At 39.8% G+C, this 25,923-nt stretch overlaps 1 protein-coding gene across 1 annotated transcript in view; it reads left to right on the top strand.

The window, feature by feature from the left end:
- Positions 1-25,923, top strand: part of LOC145989870 (alpha-(1,3)-fucosyltransferase 7-like) — a 147,890-nt gene that overhangs the window by 106,142 nt on the left and 15,825 nt on the right. Inside the window, exon 3 of the mRNA XM_083125337.1 lies at positions 7,748-7,836. The gene's annotated coding sequence lies outside the window, so the exon portion shown is untranslated. The remainder of the gene's footprint in view (positions 1-7,747; positions 7,837-25,923) is intronic.

Here is a 25,923-nt window from a genome sequence, read left to right as displayed (position 1 = left end):
TTATTAAAAGCAAGTGGATGGTAACACTGCAAGCAACACGGCAGCTAGTAGTGACGTCACGTAATCATAGCCTAATTCTCATCACGGACCCGAAAGTTTTTACCTTCTGTATTCAACTCCAGCTTCAGGGTCGCGTAACCAATATCTCCCCATCTCGTGATGAGCTTTGTTTTTCAGCAACGGGTGACGTAAGAGCCGGCAACTCCTTTCCAGCATCCGAATGGCCGATAATCTCCCCGACGAAGGCTATTGTTGGCTGTTAATGATTTTCTCCTTTGGCATCCAAGCAGTAAGACACGATAGATATGAATTTTTCCGCGCCTAACACTTTTTTAAAACCTCGTTCAAGATACATTTTGGGATGGTGCCGAGATCGTCTGGTCTTCATCGGATTAAAAATTATAGATACTCGAGTTTGGACTCCAATTAAAAATTAACCAGTACACTTAGATAAAAACGATTGACATAAAAAAATAGCTTATTCAATTCTGCGTTAAGCTATGGTAAGCAAGAAAAAAGCTAGTATGCCTTCAATTTTTTATTGTCGCGAGAACAAAAAAAAAAGTGCCCATTTTTTTGAGTTTTGCAAACGATCTCTCTCTATGAAATTCTATAAATTAGAAAAAAACTTGTGATGCGATCGTGATGAAATTTAAATGCAGTGCAGGTAGAAAGGTTTTAAACACAATTCTTAATTTTCAGATTTTTAAAATCGGCCAAAAAAACTTTCTTATGAATATTAGGAAACAACTTTTTCTTAGTGTTGGGTAGTCCTACAAATACGATCTTCATCTTGTTTTGAAGCTCTTTTCAGCTGTTTTTAAGGCGAGGAGGTACAATTACGCACTAGTTGTGCATTCATTTCAATATCGTCGGATTGGGCACTGCTATTTAAAAAAAGGGTTTAGTATGCAAGAGGGTATGAATTTCTCTCCATGTTGCAAGTGGAAACTGTTTTTCAAGTTGATTAGTAAGCTAGACACCATGTTTGAAAAATATGATTAATAAGTATTTACAGAATCCCATGAATTCCTTATGGGAAATAGACTTCAACTTCAAGTTTAGTGTTGCCCACGGGACGAGACGGGACAGGCTTTTAAAAATTCGAGACGAGACGAGGTTGATCATGTGTCCCTTTGACAAACGAATATTTTCGAGACGAGACAGCATTTCACAGCATTTCCACGAGACGAGACAGGCCAAAGTCTCGTCTCGTGGGCAACACTATTCAAGTTACGGCTAATCAAATGGGAGTTTCGACTTTTCCTTCTACTATGACATAGTTCAACGTGTCCTTTTCCGTCCATGTACTTTTCTACGTCATTGGATGTTTGATATTCCCGAGAGAACGAATAAAATAATGGTCCCATAAATCTAATGCACTTCTCCTTGACTCATACGGCCATCCTCGCAGTGTTGCCAAACCTGATGTGCATAAAAAGCTACATTTCACCATTAATAGACCTAAAGATGACTTTCAAGGATCTAGATTAACGAAGGCTGCATAAAGTGTCTCCTAGGGTAATTTAGGTGTCAGAGGGGTGGGGGCGGTGCTATTACCTTTAGCTTTAAAGTGATGGAAATTTATTCTTAGTTTTCACCGCCTAGATTTGGCGGCATCACCCATCTCAATAATCTAATGATGTTCATATGAAATAAAAAATAAAGGATTCCCGGATAATAATATTGTCATCTTCACCTTAGCCACAGAGCTTTATATAAAAATACCTGGGGAGGAAAGAGGGAGTGGGTTACGCAGCCTATATATGAATATCACGTCACGTGCAAAATGTACACTCATGGCAAAGGTTGGTCCTTATGGGCCGGAGCCAGTGGTGGCATCATGGTGTAGAGGGCGGGTGCCACAGTTCACAGTAACGAGTGCACGAAAGAGCCAGATCTGGCTCCAAAAGAGCGAAGATGGCAACAGTGATCAGCAGCTGTCGCAGCGAGAAAGACCTAGGGGAAATTGTCCCTCCTCGCCTTAAAACATATTATCATTGTCAATTCACGTTTCTCAACCGCCGGACCGTGTGAGGTTATCCTGAAATTTGCGACTTGCAGCCCGAGTTGGCAACCGCCTTAAAAGATGGCCTTTCGTTGGAATTTCCATTGCGATAACAGAAAATGGTGATGATCGATCGAACGATCCAACTGGGCATCCAGGCACCAAATTTGGAAGTTGTCGGACGGGCACCAGTATTAATTTAGTATTCACTAACAAATATATTGAAGTGGAAATATTCTGAATAATTGGAATTTCTCGGTGTCCGAAATGGAGAATGCCAATGAAAATCAGCAGTTAGGAAATTAATGAAAGATATTTCCCAGAGGAAACTACAGGGGGTGGACAAAAATATGGAAACACCACGATATCGGAACGGGTGATATCGACGCAATTTTTCCACTTGAAATCGGACGCGGTGCGACGTTCTTTTGTTTTGTGCAGTGAGATAGGACCCTGTCGAACAACAGTTTTGCTAGCTTGTGTTCTGACGTCAGACGAGGAATGCCTACGAGGTTAGGTTAGGTTCCATTAGCATAAATACAATGAAAAATTATTATTTAGGCTAAGAGAACAAAACTAGCTAGCCTAACCTGACAACGTAGGCATCTAGCCTAAAATTAAATAGCTTTCTACTGTGACGTCAGAACATAAGGTTGCTCAAGTGTTGTGCGATAAGTGAGACCCCTGTCGGACAGGTAGGAGTCGACAGTTGCAATGTACATAGCGTGCAGTACAGTTGATACTGAATCACGTCCGAGCTGACAGTGTTTCACAGAGGGCAAATTGTTGGTGTCCGCCTTGCAGGCGCCTCTGGTACCAAAGTAGCCATGTTATTTGGCGCATCGAGAGGGACTCTATCCAAGATCATGATGACATAATAGTGTGTCCGGATAGACATCATCAGATAAGCACCTGCGTGGACGAAAATGTACACTGAGTGACAGAGACAGAAGGACACTGAGGAGGATTGTGACCATATTTCGCTTGAAGAATGGTGTAAGAACCCACTATCCACCATCCTATCCAAGACTTGTATTTGTCCTTTCATGGGAGACTGCAGGCCGTTTTGGAAGCTAAAGGCGGTCCTGCACCTTATTAGCTACAGCATTTTGGCTTTTCGTGGCAGGTGTTTCCATATTTTTGTCCATCCCCTGTAGAAGTTTATTTTAGATCCGGTCGTTGTCCACTAATATAAACAAATTTTATACTTGCCAACAAGCCTAGACCTAGTCGAACTAATGCTCTCTATGTTTATGGCATAATTTATTTATTAATATTAAAAAGGGCACATATAAAGTTAAGAAGAAACAAAACAGAAATCTATTTACGAGAACAATTATTAGGATCGGGGCATCGACTTTTTACCTGGCGGCTGGCTCACGAAGGTTGAGAATCACTGATCTAATGGACTTACCGATGTCGTAGTGGTAACGTCGCCGCCTTGTACTCAGGGTTCGATACCAGGTGAAGGCATATATTAGTACGGATCCCACTTTAAACTGTAGGTTCAGTCCCGCTTAGCCCATCTGTGCATAAAGTGGAGTTAAAACAAAAACTCAAAATATTCGGTTCTGGGTTTTGCTTTGCAATTACATCAAACAAAAGATGTGCAACCTGTCTGTAAATAGTCATATACTCTCAAAGATATCCAAATTAGTGGCACAGAATCTGTCTTTTATTGGCGACAGATTCGTAATCGGGATGTAGCGGGTTTAAACACTGCAGACAGCAACTCTGACTTATTTTTGGTCAGATTTTCCAGGCGTGATTTGATTTGGGTTGTTTTACTTCGCTTTTCTGTCACTTTTGGCTAAACGCGAAGATGAGGATGAGTGATGATATGATGAAATTGATGAAGGGACACCCATAAAAAACACCTATGCACAGACTGGGATTCGAACCGGGAACTCTGGCGCCGTAGCGCGCTCTGATAACCACTCCGTCACGGAGTTCGGCTCAGATGTTTCGGGCGAATGCTGTGATGGTACTTTTAACGAAGGCCTCGGATCTGTGTTCTCTTTGTAAATATGAAGAAAAAACAAATAGGTCTGCTGACCGTGACTTCTTCAAACTTCGTGCTACATACATGCAAGACGATATTATACGCATATGCTTGGACTGATGTACCTAGACATGCCCAGATCGTATTTCTCAATGATTTTTTTTTTTTTTAACGAAACACTCCCCCAAGGGATGCGTGCCACAGCAACCATCAGTACGCCATATGGCTTAAGAGTGTACGGTCTCCTTGTCTAACAAATTACAGCGCAGAGGAGAAACAGTGCTTCCTTTCCGAGCGGGTTAACATGTAAACCGACCGGCAACCAAGCGTATCGATGTAAATGTTTTTCACCTGGTCGGAAACAGCTCGTCTTTTGTTTGGCGAGTGGCGAATGAAGGTCGCACTCTATGGCTGACGAGTTCCACACGAGCGCTAATCGTGGTCTTCCGATGACGCCTCGGGTGAGTATTCTCTGTACCTCCATCCGTCCGATGGTCTCTGCTTTTTCAGTTACGAGGCGATTCTCGTTCCAGAATAACATCGGCTTCTAGCATTACGGGGCGGGGCGGGGCGTTTTTCTCCCTCACTGATCGTAAATTCACACTCGAGAGGTAGTTGCTCTCTCCACGAAAATAGACCAGTCAAGGTCGGAGCTTCCCCTTGCCTCCTCCTCCACACCCCTGGTCCTCCAGGGTTGCCACACTTCTTCTAAGCTGTTCAGTCGGCACTTCGCGCGTTGTACGTATGCGGTTAATTTCGTCGGTTGAAATTGTTGCTTATTGGCAACACTGTAGCTGGGCGGCGTGACCTTGACTGGACTATTTTCATGGTTTTAACTTTAGTCCTGAGTTTCCACCCCGTTTCCAGCCACACACTCATCATATAACAAGATTTTTTACCAGGATTCGAACGTAGGGTCCCTGTCATCCTTGCACAATACGCTAACGATTACATCGCAGGAGCAGCATGAAGAAGTTATTTAAACTATCTTCCAGGAAAAATCTCTAGGTTTACTTTCATCCAATGAGAAATCTTCCCGACTCTACCACCGCATTTCACCTTGAGTCTCGAAGGCTCATCACAGAGTATATTAGAGTTTTCTTCTTGTTGCCCCAATTCTCGTTCCTCAGACGAGATCATTACGCGAGAAGATGTGTTAGTTCCTGCAGCTTCTCCCAGCATTACGTCGTCGGTCACGCCAAGATGATATCGCTACTGCAGCAGACTTAGGATCCGTGCACGATGTTACGGTTCCTCGCTCCGCTGGTCTGCCAGCGTTCCCACAGTAAAACAGAGACAACCTTGAAATATTATTATGTAATTCCACTAATTACGTTTTGTATCTCAAGGATAATGCACGTAGGCATCTTGTCATGCTCTGGTCGCTGCGAGTGAACAAATTGTAAGTTGGCGTGTTCTTGTTCTTCCTAGGAATGTCCTTGTTTCCTACTGGGCTCCACATACGGATTTTTCGTTCCTCGTTAAATCATATTGGGTTATGATGAATAGGTAATATTTTTTAAAAAGCATTTTAAATTAAAACACTTCAACAAACTAAAACAGTGTGAGTAACGGTTGCTGGATGAATTCTGCAGTTTATTCAATAAATTCAATTTATTTACATTTTTATAGCCGAAAGTAGGGGACACAGGCAAGTGTATGGTAAAAAGAAATGGAATAAAATGTAACTAGATATAAGCAAGGCACAAATGAATTAACCTCGATTTTCTCGATGAAGGATGATTATACGAAATGTATAAAAAAGATGAAACGCAATGAAACAGCTTTACCCAGAACTTTCAGGGGAGAAATTGTGAGTCGAACACTCAACGCGCTCAGTCATCGAGGTGCCAAGCCAGTAAATCTCCCCGACAGAGAAATTTTTAGTAACGTCCGACTATTTGGTTCACGTTTTAAATACTTTTTCTCTTGTATTTAATTTGTGTCTTCTGTGGTGACCAAAGACACAATGTATATGATGCGAAAGGCTATCATTGCCTCCTCCAATCGATAGAAGTAAGCCACGGAAGATAAAAGTGGGAAGAAGGAAACTTACGTAAGGTTTGAGATTTTTTTATTTAGATCCCTTCTGTGATAGTAAAAATTACTATTGGAAGTAAAAGTTTGTTTAATTATGAAATGCTATCTTGTCGTGGGATTGGCCAGGCTAACATGGAGCCTTTCCCCTACTGCTACCTCTGACGTCATCCCTGATCAGAAGCACCAAGTGAATATTTCCTGGAATGGAATTCAAGATTGCTGATAGATTAAATGCCAAATCACGATCGACATTTAAGTCGATTTTATGCACAGACATGTTAATTGGGACAGAACGTGCAGCTTGAGAAGGAATACGGAAAATAACATGTGCTCCCATCTGGGAATCGAACAGACACATTTTAAAGTCATGCGCGATAAAGCTATTTGCATTACTCAACCATGTGTTACAAACATAGGAATCCTCGAGTTTGATTTTAAATCCATTTTATGCACAGAAAGTCTAACCTAGACTGAACCTATACCTTGTCCCAGCTAACTGTAGAGCAGGGCCTCGCATAGCGGAGGAGGAGGAGGAGGAAGAAAATCGAATGGTGAAAGCGCAACGTTGCCAACCGTACGGTCCTGACCGTATATGTACGGATGTACGGTCCGACCTTAGTCCGTACGCTAAATGCACGGCTTGTCAAAATTTGCTCTTGCAGTTTTATCCCTGATATTTCCCTAAGGAATTCTTAAACTAATCGTACGGACCTGGAGACAAAAATACTGTCCGTTTGCCATGTGCGGTATTATCCTTTTCAAAAGTTTGCAGCGCTTACAGTAAGAAGGAGGAAATCGGGTAACTCCCGTCGCCCATTACACAATCCCGTTTCTCTCACTGTTCATTGGTGGAGCCATCTCGCGTCACTAGTTGCGCAGAGACTTGTTCGCGTTCACCTGGACTACAGTTAGCTGGTACGGAGTTTACTGTTGAGCTTAAAGTGAGATTCGAACCACTGAGTGAATCTACTTGGTATCGAACCCGGGACCCCTTGATTACAAGACGATGACGTTACCACTATGCCATCAGGGAGGCCCTATAGGAACGTAAGGATATATGGACACGTTTCTAACGATAATCAGAGTGCATTGTTTGCAACCGTTTTCATAGTTACTCATGCACCGGACGAAAATGAGGTAAGGTTTCCTTCGTGCTCATGTGAAATTATATATAGCTATATTTCCATAACTTACTGAGTTAAAATAGATTAATTAATATTAAAAGCGTGTGATACACTTTCATAGTACTTCACAGAAGTTTCAAAATAAAAAGCGGAAAATGAAATGATTTTTTACAGCGTTAACAACCCGTATTAACTCTCTCATTCATTATAAAGAGTGGACTGAAAATACGTTCTTTTCATTTCATTTCATTAATTTCTTACAGAAAGATGGTATAGCCTATGCGTAATAACAGCATAACAATATTCTTTCTGGTGAAAACAGTTTAAAGAATGAAATGTGTACAATAATGCTAACAATAATTGGCCAATCGCGTTTAGTAACTAGTTTGATAAACTTTAGGTATAAAATACACCTTATTAATAAAATAAATAAACAGAACCACAAGAAGGATTTAATTAATAGTTGCTAAACTCAATACTCGACTTCGGTGTTTGATTTAAAAAAATTGGGGATGTATGTGTTGTGGATCAATCACTGATTACTGTAATTATTGTTTATCTATTTCCTTTCAGATTATTTTCGCCTAAGAGACTATGACGCCCTCCATCGGCGTTAGGACGTGCGATTGCATCTACCTTCCAGACCAGAGTTAGATTAGTTGGTAAGTTATATGTTTCCTTCAAAAGCCTAAATTAGATGTTGCCTGCATCTATCGACAAAATTCTGCTCTTCTAGTGTTCCCAACGAGGATTATTAGACTCTAAAATGCATTTTTTTCACTTTCCCCCTGAAATCATTTCCAAAACTATAATTTTTCTGGTAATGGACTCTGACGTCATAGATTACCATGGCGCCAGTCACGAAACTGCGAATTATAATCCTGTGATTATATCTTTTAACCTTTTCTCCCTAGAATGGGGTATTCAGGGAAATATTTCACCTAAATGAATAAATTAGTGAGTTAAAAATTTTGGGTGTGTCCGCTATGAGGGGCATTTTGAACCCTTCCAAGTATACCGTGGAATGTGTTTTCCTCACTACACGAGGAAAAAATTATCTTCTCTAAACCCTTATGTTAGAGTTAAAAAAGGGATGTAAGGAGCCCTTTGAGAAAGATTGAAAGTGCAAGGTTATATAGGGACCTGCAGAGGACAAATATAACACATTATAAAGGTAAGGACTTCCTCAAAGAGAGCTAAGGAGGCCCGATCTTCTGAAAAAAATCTATAGGTTTGAAGCTTCAGGTTTACACTTCAAATTTGAATCCGAATCACTGTGCAATGTGCCTCCACCGCGATCGGGCCCGGATCCCCTAGATTACAAGGCGACAGAGTTACCACTACACATATGAGAACTATAGCATAGCGCGCTACGACGCCTGTGACTCAGGGTTCGAATCCCGGCTTGGGAATAGAATTGCCTTTATTGAGCGGGCGTGTTTCGGCCTCACGGCCGCTCTTACAGCAAACCCTTGTCAAATACATATTACGCGTACAATTGAAGGGCCTCTGGTGTAAAACGTGGTAAGTGACATTTTGGTCATTAAGAAGAAAGGTTATTAGAAAATATGCTGTAGATAAATTGTTTCTGTGTTGTGTTTACCAATTTTAGAAGGCTTTACTGAGTACAATGCAAATTGTATGACATGGCAATTTCACTCAAAAATTGAAGGATGGCACATTTTACTTTGTAACTCAAAAATGACCAAAATGTCACCATGCTTTACACCCGAGCCCTTCAATTGATATTTACATAGCACTTTCTGAACATCAGTTTTACAGTATAAAAGTTAAAATGTAGAAAAATAATAGATATGTATTTAGAAATATAAACTGTTAATGTACTGATTACACAGAGTAAAATCTGAAACCATAATTGCTATTCCTAGGTAATATTATTAAAATTAAAATTAAAGCCAATACTTCATTCCAGTACCTTACACGAAAGACAAAGCCAGGCATTATTGTTTGGACAGTAGGTATTTCTTTAAGTTTAATTAGTATGTTGCAGGATGGAGCTCGCCTCAGGTCAGTGGTGGGGGGGGGGGGGGAGTTCATTCCATTCTTTTATCGCGGTGACTATGAAAGAGTATTCGTAAAATGCTGTTTTGTGTGCATGGGTGTTCTTTGTGAGTATCCCATCATCAATTTCATCATATCATCGCTCATCCTCATCTTCGCGACTAGTCAAGAGTGGCAGAAATGCAAAGTAAAATAAATAAATAAATCAACCAAACCTATGAAAAATATATAAAGTACAACATTAGTGCGCATTGTCACTTTTAATCCAGAGAGGTGGAAAAGTGGGGTGCGGTATCCCATTCTACACCTTCGATTTCGGAGGTTTTTTTTTTCTTATGAAGATTATGTGATGCTAATTATGAAGAACAAAAATTTGGAACATGGAAAGAAGTATTTACGAATGTACAACCGTTTGAAATTGAGATATTGTCGTTTGAAATTGTTGAGTCCCAATTTCCCACCGATTCCGGGCTCCGCCCGGAATTGACCTGGAATAGGGTAATTGACCTACCGCTACCGCGGCCCCGCCTCCGCTCCTCTACGCTCCGCTCCGGCTACCCGCCTTTATCTATGGAGTCCCTTTTAAAGGCATGTTAGATATTGGCCGGAGTCACCTGCCCCCAACACTATTTCTCACTGTTTTCCGCATTGACACATGAAGATACCAAAAATGAAGGCTAAAATTAAACCTAAGAAGGTAACTTACCTCTTTTTACCAAGGCCAGGCACTGAATTGCGGGTCGAAGTTAAATTTGTAAGTCCAAAAATGAAGTAACTCCTACGTTGAAAGTCCTTGTTGTCCTTTTCCACAGAATACCACCCTCCACTCCCTTCCCATCATAAAAATAAGAAGTCGCAAATTATCCCATCCCACAAGTCATTTAGAAAATACAACCCACGGCATGCAGTTGCCAAAAAGAAATAATTAATTCCAATTTCTGAAGTCGCATAAATGAAATCCAATGGCTGAAATGTCCAATCCGCCAATATATCACACAAATAACATATCGCAATCGCAAATGTTACCATTGCACAAGTCAATCATAAGAAGAAAAATAAAAAATTCAGACGTGCGCCTGTGACATGAATCCATGATCCGAAATCTTCAGACTTGCGCCTGTGACATGAATCCATCATCCGCCATCATAGAAGCTCTGAAAAACCTTTTTGACGTTATTCAAGGAATTTTAATTTAAAAAAAAAACGCAAGTTTCGTAGCACGTAGATCTAAAAAATTAACTTCCGCGCTATTTGCAAACACTGTTTGTTATGAGGAACTAAATATTTTCACGAAAATATTTGAAATGTGCCTGAAATCGAGGGTGTACCGGAGCCGAAAAGTGACGAAAATAAAGCAAAAATTCCAAATACAAAATATACCAACGAAACAATAAAATATATTAAAATTCAGACCTCCACATCTCTCTTTCAGGCAGTCAAATATGTTCATATGCTACCTTCGTGACTCTCAAAGGCATTTCACCCTTGGCACCCCTCATAGCATCAACCCAAAGGTGCAACGACTTGCCAATCGGTGGTAACAGGCCAGTGATAGAGTGGGGCTTCGCATTATCATGCTAAGACAGACCATGAACGTCGCCAGCGCAGCGGAGTTGTTGCCAGCTCCTACCACTCAGCCCACCATGAGTTTCCATGAAACTTACCCAAGGCTTAGGGGAATGAGCTCGTCATCTCTTCTCAGCAGAGCTACTTTGCCTACGAGCTCAATTAATCAACGACCAACGCAGGACATTGGCTCAATCTTGCCGTCCGTGGACTTTGACGACACATACTGCTTTCCTCCCAGAGCTGGCAGATGTTCCATTGTGCCGAGCTCTGGGATGACGGTTGAAGAGTTTAACAGTCTTCCTATTTCCACAGAACAAGATGGTTCGTCGAGGCATCCCGGTGGCCAATGACAGCAGTTCACGTCACCCTTTAGGATCCCACAACGAATCAAGATAGTCCTGATCTTCCAACCCTCTCTGCATGTACTCGTGAAATTCCTGTGCCTAATAAAGATTCACAATGATCATTATTGTCTTTCTGATGTGTGACAACCGACTCGTAATCATGTATTGGACGCGCTTTCAACTAGTGGCTGCAAAGCAACGAATCGGCGATCTGTTATCGGCTGAACTCGTTTATTTTCGTGTCTCAAGGAGCCGAACGCTGCTCGCGAGAGAAATAAGTGAGTATCTAATACACATGTTACCAAACATACCATAAGCGCAAAGTTTCTGCCGCAGGGAGGATAAAAAAGGCCTATTCGTTATCTCGGTTGTGATATGAAGTACAAAGATAACATTTTCTGTTAAATCTACTTCATGTCCCATTCTCCGCATTATTTGTTTTTTAAAAAAATACAGGAGTAAATTGTGGTTGTCCAATTTCTGATTAGCACGACCTGAAGCATTGTTAACTAGTTTGATTCTTTTTTACCTATTATAGAATAGAATTCACGCTCTCCATAAATGCCACTTTGATTTTCATTCATGTATGCACTCAGAACACGTCTAAAATAATTTATTCAAAATGAATAAAAGATAGTTTTGTATTACTTCGATTGTTAATTTGATCCCCACCGTCAGTTTGTTCAAGTGAAGACGAGAGGAGAGGAGTTCTCTCGAAACAAAGTGATAAAATATAATGTAGGGAAAAAGTTTTGATAATGGATAAATATCAAATTGAAAGTATCCTTAATAAAATTATTTTATTTCACTGAATTCAAGGTAGAATGCATTACGTTCTGTCATAAATGGAAATAAAAATATATTTTGGGGGGGAAATTTCGGTGGACAATCGGGTTGAGATTAATTCCGTGAAACACCGATCTCCGTGGCTGAGTGGTTATCACAGCGCGCTACGACGCCAGGAGTCCCGGGTTAATTCTGGCTTGGCCGTAGGTGTTTTTTGTGAGTGTCCCTTCATTAATTTCATCTTCGCGATTAGCCAAAAGTGGTAAAAGTGGAAAAATAAACCAAATCAAAGAAAACTGACGAGTGAGGAACCACAGACACCTTACCTCTTCCTCGTTTACGGGGAAGTCCTCGACTGTCGTGGAACACTCGATAACGAAGTCTTGCACGTGCCACGCGGAACTGTCCTTGAGTTTGAACAACATCTACCAATGCATGTAATTCGGAAGCTTCATCAGCTGTGATAATCCTCTTCTCATCCATGCAAAATCCAATGGAAGGTTTGCAGAACTTCCTGGTGAAATCCTAAGACTTTCTTTTATTTTCCTTAAGCTGGATTAAGAAATAACGTGTACGACTTGACAGCGGAATTTTTATTGCCTTTCGAAGTGAATTGAACGCAGGAATATTTGTTCCAAGACAATTCAAGTAACTGTATGTTATTCGCAACGTAAATTAGAACCAATGTGCCTGCCAGAATGTTTCACGTGAGAGTGTTTTCATTATACGTGACAATAACGGATTACTAGGCTGCTACGAACTATCCCAGATAGGGATAGGACAAGATTAAAACATTGGAAGAGGTTTTTTCCCCTAGATTACAACGATTCGTCGCTCCGGATCATCCCCCTTTATTTATACGGTTTCGTTGCCATGGAGTTGTTTATCTGTTGCCAGGGAAACTTTATCCAGAACAGTTTCTTCTATACTGATGGGCTGGTGTTTGAAATTGCGTCATTCAAGTTGATTTATCAGGGTGGATAAAAATCATGAGTTTTTTTTATTTAAATGAAGTTTTTATTTAAGAAAAACACGCTTAAAATTCTTTGTGTGTTTTTTGGCACCATACACATAGATATATGTTATTGTATGGAAAGACTTTTTCTAGCAAACGGTCCTGTAAAATATTAGAACAGTTTGATGAAAGCAAAATTATATGTAAATATACATTTTTCTGTTTCTGATACTGTATACATGAACCTACTATGGAAATGTTTGTTGAGTGTGTTAATGCAACTATAAAAATTCAGTAACTTTTCTTCCAGTGAAAATAAAACATTCTGGATGTACTCTATAATTGAAACTTAACACATTTTTATAGTCTTTGTAGCTGAATTTTGGCATTTTTTTTAATGATAGTTTTCAAAATATCAGCTGCCATGTTTATATAGAGTTCAATAATAATGACAATATTTACGGGTTAACATGATTAGTATATTTTTCTAAACAAAATGTTTGCTATTTTTGCCCATAAAATTATTTAAATTTGATTCAAGAGAAATCCTGTGTTTGCATTTCCTTTCGTATGAGCTTCACACCATCAGTACATATATTTTATTTCCTTTCTTAGAGCCTAATAAACACTATTAAATGATTACGAGATTAATGTATTTTCACTAAAAGTGATTCTGATATATTCAAAATCTTTATGTACGTTATTCTATAAATTATTTATATAAAGTGATTTAAATCAACCTGGTATAAATCAATTCATCTTGTTCACTATTCACTTTGTGAGAAATATTACCACAACTACTACTAATTAATGAATAAACGAACAAATAAATAGTTTTCACTTGCACTAAACAGTTCTATAGCTTCTTATTCAGCACCTCGGCTTAAAACAAACCCATCAGCGGAACTCGTGGGTAGTGTTGCGGTCACCCCAGGCGCTGAAGCCAGGTTGTCGCCAAAGGAGCAAAAATGAGAGAATGCCGGAAAATATTGGCGCACAGTTAAATTAATATGATTGCCATTTGGAATGAAATAGATCCAGAAGTTTTTTTTCTTTTAGGTTGAATTGCAGAATAACCTACTGTTTAACAAGAGTTGCACTTAATTTTTTCATGGTGATGTGATTCACAGGGTACCGAATTATTTAATGTAATTGTACGTGCAGCATACAAAAAAAATAATGCACTTTAGGATTGCAGATATTTAGTTAAGACAATTGGGAAATATGGTTTAGGGGTTTCTGTATGTAGTAATAAATCAATATACTGCACAGCAACGAATTGTAAATTACACAATAGAACAGAAATAAATAACGCGCATTTACGTTCTATCCCGGGAATCTCTGGAGGAAGCCAACGAAAACCAGTCTCTGCGCAAGTAGTTGAGTCGAGAGGTCTCGGCCAATGAAGTCGCGAAAGGGGAAGTGAGGGCGGATACCAGCCATTTGCAGAATCGCGCACTCCTCCACTCCACCAACACGCAGTCTCCCCTTCTCTACCGATATGCGCGGACTTGCTCCACAGATTCGCGGGACGGAGTATAGAACCTTTTGTGGAAGACCAATTTTGTCTTCGTGAGCTTTCCTACCGTCTCAAGCTGCGGCTCTGTTATACCGTGAAGTTGGCTGTCGTGAGTTTGGAGTAATACACAAAAAATTACATAAGTGATTGGGAAAGGTAAAGTTCACCGTGCATATAGTACCGTGTCATGAAGTCACATTTAGGGAATTTTGGAATAGGGCCCCACACATTCTCGATCTCAGTCATTTTGGAGGTGATGTGATCAGCACCACGCTCCGGCCGCCTTTACCCCCAGGGTACCCATTGATTTGACGCTGGGAAAGCCCCAGAGCTGCATCATGCAGAGGCAATGCAGGAAAAATTCCGACCTTAGATCAGCCACCCTGGGAATCGAACCCGGGTCTCAAGCGTGGCAGTCAGACGCCATACCGACTTTTCTTCTTATTATTTTTCTTCTTTTTTTTTTTAAGGAAGACCCCCTACGCTGTAACCTTCCCCACACATCAAATTCATACATGTAAATTTCTTTCAATTCTAATTTTCATCACGACAGACGAACACAAACATCCATTTCCGAGCTGGGATTCGACCCCTGGAGTCGTACCGCGCTGCGCTGACCACTCTTTTTAAAATTTACTACAGTTACAGAATTATGGTTCTACCTTGATATGTATACTACATTTTAGTATAAACTATATTTATATATAAAGTACTATTAGGAAATGTGCGTAACATTTGTTCCTGGTTATTGGATGCATTTTCTCACAGTGTTCTTTCAAGAATAAACTGAAGTCTCTTGGAAGACTGCTCTGTTTTTAGGGAAATATATATAATAAATAATGAGCTATCATCCATTGCACTGCATGTTGTTTCGTGGGAGGGAAAATTGAATTCAGGGAGCACTATGTCTGTTTCCGTGAACTGAGTTATTGATGTGCGACATATACGACTTAACATAGTTCTCAGTTTTGTCCATGCCTGAGAGGAGTCACTTCGTTATCCTATGGATTAAAGAGTCTCGAGCACTTTACAGGAGAAGCAGTTTGGATAGTCACTTATTCCGTATTGATAGGTCCTATAACACGTGGACCACTTTATACCAAATTGATTGTCCGGAACTTGAGTGGTGTTTGGCTGTGACATTTGTCCATATCGTATCAATCCTTAGGATTATACTTTATTTCATTTAAAAGTTTCTCTAGAGGCTTCGTACTCACCAGGTCATTCACTTGTTAGTTACCAGCTTTCCATTCCTCTCGGGTATGTGAAATATGCACTGTCGTGTATCAAGCAAACTTCCTGATGTATTGAAGCCGCAAGGTTGACAAAAGGTTGATAAGCAGAAAACTGTGAAGTATACTAGGAAGGAAAACTCACGTGCCAGCGTGGAGGAGACTCCACGGACAGGGGTTTAGGGGAACGGACAGGCTGGCCTTTGGGAAGGAGAGAAGGAGAGGAGTCAGCCTGAGTTAGGTGAAATACGTACGAAGCCTACAGAGAGCTCACTTTTATTTTACTCTACGTTACTAAATTCACTATCATTGTTCTAAGTGCAGACAGGTAACTATCCTAACCATAACATGCATGATTTAGATTCAAAGGTTCACAAAATCCAACGAGTGACTATTTCCCATTTCTAGTTGTAAAGTTAGGTATTCTATTTCAGTTGTACCTTTCGCAGCCAAGCATCCAACTTGTCATGAGGACAAGTGGTATCATCATTAAGGAGGATGAATGGTGATTAGCTACATTTTCCATTAATCTATTGGGAGTGGTTGGTTCGGTCCCATCATTCAGTAGAATGAATCCCGTGTCCAATTATGGTTGAGGGAGTCACGAACTAAACCTGGCACTGTGTTCGTTTGACTATTTAATTATCTGTATAACGTTTTTACAGATAGTGCGATGTTTTGATTCCTTAGTAACTGGTACATGTACAGCGATATCCTTATAAGAAGAAAACCTCCTTAGTATACGTTGGCTATCGATGGGAGCTTTTACTCCGCCACGCAGACCGAACCATCGCGGTTCTACATACATATATGGAGGACAAATTTTGCACCATGAAAAATGTATCTGCGCCACCGAACGCACCTATGCACCATCCAATTTCACAAGTTCAGCCCCCCTCTCCCCAAATCCTGCGTACGCCGTTGCTATCAGGTTTAGCATTGTCTTGAAGGCCAAGAAAAAGAAGCTGTTTTTTCAAATACACGATACCGTGAAGTTAGTCGACCCGAGATTCGAGAAATATACAAACAAATTACTTAAGTGATTACCTAACAGAACATCTACAATGTACGTCACCAGGAAATCTCAACATGTAGATAAATCAGCATTTTCTCCTACGTTTTCCAGAGAATTTTCTGTCGCTAACATGGCAAGCGAGTCAGAGCTGTACCAAAAGACTCTCCAAAAGGAAGTCTTTTCAGAATCGCCGCTGGGCAAAATCAACAGAATCCGAAAGAGCTCCTCCTCTTGTCATTTCGTTCGTCCCATTGTTGCAGTTGTTTATTGTTGTCTTTTGTTTGTCGGGGCTGGCCAACAAACTGAGGCTGGTCACGAGATTTGCCTTCAAACTTCTTTTGGGATGAGGACAGCACCGTACGAGGCTGTTTGGAGGCGATTGCTGCCTTTCAATGCCTTTTCTATCCCTTCAGCCGATTGCACTTCCTGCTTCCTCATGCAAATTTAATTACCCAGTTTTCAGGCATCATCACACCCGAAGGTTCGTTACTCCGGCAAACCTACTCATTTCAAATCAATCTAGGCTATTTTCAGTAGAGCCAACTTTTGAGAAACATTGGTTGGGCTGTACTCGGAGTTTGTTGTAATTTTAAGGAATAATATTTCATAAGTGACCTGAGAATTTGGCCTAAAATGCCTTTTTTCGTGCCTTGGCCAGAAAATGTAGGCTTTTACACTTAGAAACTATTTCAGGCCATTTATGAGATGAATACATTCATTCTGCCTATTTTAATCATAATAGCCTATTTCGAAGATAACTGTTTTTGGAGTGTCTAATCCGGGAAAACGATGAAAAATCTGTCAATGTTCATCACTTTAAGTGCCTATTTTGTATTTTCCGGTGCTGTTCTGATTTCCTATTTTGAGAGTTTATAGTGCCTGTCGATCCTCATCCTCGTTAAAAGCCCTTATGGCCCCTTATTTTCTTAATAGCAATGTGACCACAGATAGTGTAAATGATATAGGACAGTGACAAGTATAAATTGGAGATGTATCAAATTATTATGAAATATTTTGATAAGACTCAGCCAGTTATTAAGTTGTGATAATTCTTTAAATGTACAGAGTGAACAAAAAGTAGGTGGACAGTTTCATGGAGATACTCACGGACTGCTCTTGCATAATGTGGAGGGGCCCCATCTTGTTGGAAGTACAGCTCATGTGAATTAGGCAGTTGTGGAACAGCTTGATTCATTAGCACTTCGAGATATTTATCGCCTGTGACTGTTCCATCAAAAGAAAAATTGGTCCTAAAACACCAGAACTTGAAATACCACCCCAAAACAGTGACACCAGGCTAGTTTAGTTGTTGCTCCAATGTTAAATGCATGTTCTCACTATACCAGTAAACACAATTGTATGTCTGTTAATATGACCGGATAATTTGAAAGAAGCTTCATCGGTCCACATAATGTTATCCAAAAGTATTGGACTTTCTCAAATTTCGTTCAACGTGATCTCACTAAATTGCATCCGCCTGTCTAGGTCATCCTCCAATAAGCCATGAATTAGCCGTGGACGATAAGCTTGCAACCCAATAGTTATAATGAACACCATTGTTATATACTAATGTCCAAAATTAAAGCAACAAACGGAAATTCTTTCCCGTGTGTCCATTTGACCACATAATACGATCAGGTGATAGTAATATTTATGATGTCATAGACAACTGGTTTAAGATAGAAAATAAACTAACCTTAATGTGCCAGGATTCAGGGGTGCCCATCCATCAGAAAGCCAATGGCGCATCCCCCCCCCCCCCAAAATCATGTCATGTGTTTCCCCCAAATCATATCATTCTCGCTCTTAAACCATATCGTAATCCCCACAAAATCTTTAATTACGACAGCGTGTCTACCGAAAGTAATTTTTTCCTTAGCTTTACTGAACATTATAATTGATCTGCCCCTCCTCCCTAAACAGGGGTGCCATCACTCAAGACCACCCCTAAAATCGTTCATCACAATCGAGAATATCGCGTGGATCCCACTTTAAACTGTAGGTTCAGTCCCGATTAGCCTAAGAGTGCATAAAGTGGACTTAAAACACCAAATCAATCAATCAATCAATCAATCGAGAATATCGCTTGTCTTGTAATGCAGCTTTAGTATAAACATTTCATATTCATCTCATTAAAGTGCCAAACACACATCGTAGCAACAAATTATTGCGAGCAAGAAAATTTTACATCCCATTTCTTTGAAGACTTTGAAGAATATTAATTTAATGGGGTGTCAATACTTTCTTAAGATCCTGAGATATTTAGTCCTTTCCTTTTCCAGCTTTTCCTTTGGCACATTCGGGGTCGAAAACGTATGGATGTCTTATCGCTAAATACAGTCTCCAAAATGTAATGTTCGAAATCTCTCTCCACTACAGAAATCCCTTGACAATCTAAGATTTAACACTTTATCAAGAGCTTTCTATCTCCCCCTTTAAATTTCATACTCAATCCTACCACCAAAATTTCCATGCCAATTTTAGACTTACTGTTTATATTGAAGAGTAGATATAGCCTCCTCCCAAAAAAAAAATCTCAGTCTCCACACCGGAATTTCCGCAACAGTCTAAGACAATAGTAACACACAAGAATTGGATACCCCCTTCAATTTAATGCTCAATCCCCCTCTAACTAAAGTACTCGCCATAATCTAAGACCTAGAGTTGGATACTGTCCCCCCAAAGTTTAATTCAGAATCCCCCTCAGAACCCACGTGTCAATTAAGGCCTAATATATAGGAGTTCGATACTCTCCTCCCCCTTCGATAATGCCCTAAACACTTCATTTCTTCATCTAATAGATTAAATATGGTGCATTTAAGGTGTAAAAGTTTTACATATATTTTGGAAAAGATATAAATGTTGAATTTTATATTATTTGAAGGGAAAGAATCACCCCCCCCCCCAAAAAAATCTCGATGGCGCAACCTGCGCCATAAAATCCCCCTGTGGGCACCCCTGCCAGGATTTATCAACAAGAAAATCACGATAGCAACAGGTTAAACTTGGCAAATTTATCAACAAAAAAAAATCACACGAGGAAAGGATTTCTGTTTGTTGCTTTAATTTTGGACACTAGGTAGTATAACCCTAACACAAACCCTATTCCACCTACTGTCCACCTACTTTTGGTTCACTCTGTATAATGATGAAACATTTCGTTTTCTTAATAGCGGAGATTTTATTTCTGAAATAAAATACAATAATAGTCAAAAAGCCCCATAGGCCCATATAAGTTTCCGCCATTGGCCATTTTCCCTCATATTCGTTTACCAAAGCAGGAAAACATAGCTCTTGTAGATATTCTATGATGTTATTAAATAGTGACGTAATTCTTCGAAATGCTCTTGGAGAAGAGGTGACGTGTAAAGAGAGAAATCACGCAAAGCTGTCTGGAGTTATTGACATTATCTGTATGAAGGATAACCTACGTCTGCGCACACAATGGTGAGACAATAGTTCCTCGAAAGAAATTTAAAAATTCTTCGACTTTTTAACTCGCCAGCAGTAACGTGGCCTCCCTGATAGTGCAGTGGTAACGCTGTGATCACGTGGTCCCGGGTTTGAAATAGTTAAACAAATGGATAGCATCGAAGATATCGGGAGATATGAATTATTGGTGCAACATACTGTCCAGCAACATCATGCTGACTTAACAGGGGTAGGGACATATACAACCATTATCAGATTATCCCACACATAAACTCTGATACTCTTGCCTTGATTTAAAACTTCCCAATTTTTATCTTTGGATTGCTGGGGAAATAAGAGCAAGGTATAAACTGCGATAGTGTTATCCTTCTGGTTGTGCCACTCGCCAGGTGCAGGTGTGACAAAAAGAGAATATTTATACATGACCAAATTTTCTAGAATTGACGTAACAGCAGGGCTATTTCGCTAAAAATTGACATTCTTGAACTCTCTGTCCCCCTTAAAAATTACGTTTCTGAATTATTGGGAGCGACCTGTGTTTATTCTCGCACAAGATACAGAATTATCTCGAATACTTAGTTTCCATTTTCTAAAAATTTTTTTTGAACAGCAATGAAAAACAACGCGTTTTGCAAAAACCTCAATTATTTGAAACAATTGTTTGTAAAGGCTCAAAAACGCGAAATCCGACCCAGGGAAACGTAAAGGAAGTCGGAACATTTCTCATAGCAGTGATAAGACTGTCCAAACGCTGTCGGTGGCTAGCAGGCTCAACCTCTTTCAAGTTCTGATCCGGATCCTTCTGACCTACGCATGCGAGGTGTGGATGCACAGTACTTCAAGCAATCTAGTCAGTAGTCGGTGCAAAACAAAGTATAGCAGCAGACAGATACATACCAAATGCAATGATACGAGATGTCGTAGATCAGGAGACTCTACACGATTTCATGGTGAGTGCAAGAATGAAGTTTTGGGCTACACAACCGCACCATCCAAAACCAACGATCAATATGATTGGACAAGTCAACCCCAGACTTCATGTATTCAAGCTTCCTCGTTAGTAACATCGTCTAGTCGTCGTAGTCGACGCAACCTTATTGCGCCACTGTATGCTGTTCTAGCCATCATCATTGCCATCAACGCCGTCTTTCCTTGTGAAAGGCATTCAGAAAGAAAGAAATGAATTCGCCGGAAAGAACGAACATAGAAACAATGAAGATAGTCTGGATCGTCCCATGTGAAGCCAGCGACTCCAGTCAAGAATGATAAACAAAATAGTCCATTACTGCGACAGTTGTGGGAAGGACATCCAGAGATCCAAATAATTTAACCGAACATGTCATTTACAAATATTAGACCACTCTGAGTGAGATACCTAATAAAAGGATTGACACTCGATAATAGACATAACCGTACGTGATTTTTCTTCACGGGTGAGTAATCACAGCTAGATTCATCACCATAGTCGTCATCACTTATGAACAGTCACTGAGGGTTGGTTCTCACAAGAGACATGGAAGAAGACAGATTCAGGAACCATAACCACCAGAAGTGGTTCAATAACCTACTAGAATACATTATAATCGCTCTTTGATCCGTTTTTCCATGGATGAGTTACACTATAAAGGACACGGAAGAGCTGGACAGAAAAATCCCATGCTTCCCATCTCATGGATGCCAATACATTATTGACCAAGAGATGACCGTGAACTTTCCAACAGGTGGCACATATATTTTCCAATGGCGGCAGTACTATTTTGTTGCGATTTACGACTGGAAGTTCGCAGGAACATTGTTAAAATATGTCATTGTTCCGCAGGGGAAGAATGACCTTCAGCATGTCTTTGTGACTGCTTGAAGCCTTTCTGTTGCGCACCATTGTCCAGCTTTCAGTACTCGCCAATAATGATGGGATGACCCAAGCGGTCTTGCCGTTAGAGTTGAACGCTGTGAGGCCAGTTGTCCTAACAGATATGATCTGCTTTATCATCATAATCATTCACCCATCATCAACATTGTTTGTCTGTCGCAGCACCGTTTTTTCCTTTTATCTTTTCTTGCGAAATTACTTCTCTTTCGAGAGAAACACGTTTAATTCTAAATTACACTTGTGCATCAACCGCGCGAAGTGTATTTACCTAGTATTTACCTAGTCTGTTAGATTTAAAGTCTGGGGGCATTCTGAAATTTGCTGACCGATTTCGCTCAAATGCAATACCAGAACAATCCTCTAAATTATCTGGCTTTAGGAAAAAGCTCTAAATTTATGATGGCTATCGTCACTTCGCTCCAACTCCCAAATTACACAACAAGGTTTTAGTCCAAAATTGTAGACAAATAACTGAGTTATTGTGGTTCAGTAGCTTGTTCTCCAAAATGACAGAGATTTGGAGAAAATTGTAGAGCACGGTAAAGCACGCGTAATGGAGAGATAATAGTTTTTTTAAAATATTTTGACCGATTTTCCTGAAACACAACGCCAAACCATGAGAGATATCTAACAATAAACATTTTCAGCCTGTAGTCTTTATATTCAAGGTATCTGTGCCACAAAATTCATAACTCGCACTCCTTCTCTTGAAAGTAACTTGTCACGTTACTCTTTGCGATACTTTTGCAGGAGGCAAAGTAAAGGTAACTCATAACGTGTTAGATTTTTGAGCAACTTCCTCGAACCGGGAGGAATTTTCCAAATTAAAATTAAAATTTCGCCAAAATCGAAACTTTATTCTACGACTTGCACAAACATATCAAGTATGTGTTATACTATATTCTGGGAATGTCTGGATCAAGCGAATGGGCGGAGCTGAAGCAGTACACGCTGTTGCAGTCGCTTTCCACCCACCCCGCGATCCCGTTCTCTCACATGTGTTCACTGGTCGAGCCGTCTCGCGTCACTACTTGCGCAGAGACTTGTATTCGCTCGCTCGCTCCAGAGATTTCCAAGACAGAGTATAGTAATGGCATGAAGAGAGCAAACGTAATAGAACATCTTGTGTACTTGCAATGCAGGAGCGTATATTCTAGGCTAGCAAGGCGATCTGCGAAGCCTGAAGCCCAGAGCCTAAAATACAGAAGAAAAATCGATTAAAACATTGCGATAAAACTATTCATTTCGATAAGGTAATAGTCTTTCTGGAGTTGGCAACCTGATTTCTTAGAAGTTTGCAACCTTGATATAGCAACATAACTTCCTTGAAGACGTCGATAACGAGCAAAATGGGTGTATCTAACCACTTACATATGGAGTCTATGAGAGTCTAGTGTTCACCTTTCCTTCATAGCCTAGGACCACGTGTGATAGGTAGTCCAGACCTTGGACCTAGCATATGCCACTGGTGGAATGATAGAAACAAGACGTTGAAGTGATGCGCTTTGCCAAAGCAACCATCTCGGAGTTCATATCCACCGCAAAAGATATCCTAACACGGTATGAAACACGCCCATCTGCCGTGAGCAGCGGGTTGCTAGTCGTAGGAGTTTGTTACTGCTTTATCGCAACTTCAGTTCACATCTGAGCGTGACTGTACACTAGAACCTTAACCCTTTCTTCAGATCAAGGCCCTCGAGGGGGCCAAAATAACATAATTCGCCTTCGCATATTATCATCTCCAAAGATCGTGGCCACGCAGGGTAATGCTTAAAACAGTAACAAAAAGTATTTTCACTCGAAATAATAGTAAAAAAAGACTGTAATTTGAGATCCGGCCTCCCGATGGCGTGGAAGGCCGGGCGATCCCAAGGCCAAAGATCACGAATTGCCGATAGGAATCCTGGGACTTCTTGCAGCTTTCTCAGTGTTTTTTTTCATGGTCGTGATGCTCGGCTGTTCACGATGCGCAGAGGGGGCGTGGTGGGAATATGAATATTCACGGACCCATAACGCCGAAGTATTTGCCTAGCCTCTGGGTAATTACCAATGCTTCAACTTGCACCAAAATTTGCACTGCCTTGCAAGCAGGAATTTATTTTTATTGAATATAAAATTGTAGTTTACAAACTATATAACTAAATAGATAAAGAGACAAAACATGTATCTCTTTTCATTCAAGAGTTGTACTGCTTATATCCACTTTATCCACTAGTAATCAAATAGGGAGGGGACCGGCTATTCAAGGTGGAATCCGAACTCACCCCACTAATTCCAAACAGAAAAGAAATTACTATAATGCAGAGTGGCTCATGTAACTAGTGACATATTTTCACGTACCTTATGCCATATTTAACCCTTAACTACCACGGCAGAAGTAAGTCACACTAATGGGTGTCTTTTAGGACCCCACATACTTAAAAAATAAACTTAATAATTGTATATTCTTCAAAATCTATTTACTGAACTTATTTTCACGTTAATGAATAATAATATTAACAATTTACATCTACACTTAAGTGTAGTGTATATTTGACATAGAATAAGAAAAGGTATTACAAATTTTAACTATTTTTCAGTGGTGCTGGAAGAGATGTTAATATTTTTAAGTTGTTTTGTTTTCTCGTAAAGAAACCTGTTGTGTCAAATACTAAACGGGTTTTCATAGCTAATTATACAAAGGTAGGCATATTTCCACTGTTCAGCTATTTAGTTCAAATTTAAAAAAGTGGAAATAAACACCAAGTTTTGAAATTTCTACATGACTTTCATTGGTCTACGTCTACCTTGCAGACCTCTTGAAAGCACTTGGAGCAAGACGTCTTCTGTTATAGTCTTTGCTCCGTGGGCAGATGTTATTTTTGGGGTTCATATGACTCCCACCTATTGATTATATGGATCTTTAGAAGCCTTCCTTGTAATGACTGAATCTAATACAAGCAATTCTTGAATCAAGCAAGCCACGTCTTCGATATTGTTGTGAAAACATTCAATATTGTGACGTTTGAAACTTGCAGCTAGACTGAAACTAGTCGCCTTAGGATATGTTTTGTGGGACGTATTTAAAAAAAGCACGCATCCATATCTCTATGGCTACTTGCTCCCTCTACTGGATCTCTGTATATTTTAATTTTGAATATATTCCACCAATCATGCTTACTCGGACTTTGGGAAAATATTCAAATTCTTGTTGACCACGGTCTTTCATGTCGAGAAAGAGTCGTGCGATGGACACTGAAAGCTTTTCCCGCCTTTTTAAATGACAGCTTTTTGTTTGGATCCTCAAAATGAGTCGCTTCAAAGGCAGTTTTTCTACGTGGCATTTTTGTAGGGCTACTTTATTCCAATCCCTGCATCACAAAACTGATGATATTGTCATTTTAATATTACATAACAATTCCGCGGTTTTATGGATTGTAATGTTAGCGGGGAGCACATAATACACGGTGTTTTGTAACACAAGATACACGGATATGTACTCTTATAAGTAGGGCTAGGAAGTTGATGAAAAATCATATTTTTTTCTGGGCCTTGAAGACAATGCTAAACCTAATAGTAGTCCGCTTCACTTCAGTTAGAACCAGAAAAAAATGTTTTCATTTTGCATTTTAAGCATTTTTTTTATAGTTTCTAGGTCATTTGTAAGCATATTTTGCCATTTTTATTGCATTTTTAAAATCATTTTTCAAGTTTCTTTTTTCTTTTTCCCCAGTTGTTTCATGAATTTTCAGTGCATTTGCTAGCATGAAATGAAGTAAAAATATGAAAAAACTACATTACCATTTAATTGCTTTTTTCCTTGGCTTAGATAGTTTAAACCACCAAACAACAGATTTCATCAAATTATTCAACTAGTCTCTTGTAATTTATAAAAATCAAGCTTTCATTTTAAGGGCGGAAATTATTTTAGGTCATTTTTGAACGTTTTAGGTCATTTCAAAATAAATTTAAGGTGAGGTCATTTTTTGAGATTTTTTAGGTTATCAATTTCTGAGCCCTATGTAT

This window comes from Lepisma saccharinum, chromosome 7 (assembly GCF_977018435.1).
Source record: "Lepisma saccharinum chromosome 7, izLepSacc3.1, whole genome shotgun sequence".
Lineage (NCBI taxonomy): Eukaryota > Metazoa > Arthropoda > Insecta > Zygentoma > Lepismatidae > Lepisma > Lepisma saccharinum.
Note: the sequence above shows the minus strand (reverse complement) of the source record. Positions and strands in the feature narration are given on the sequence as shown.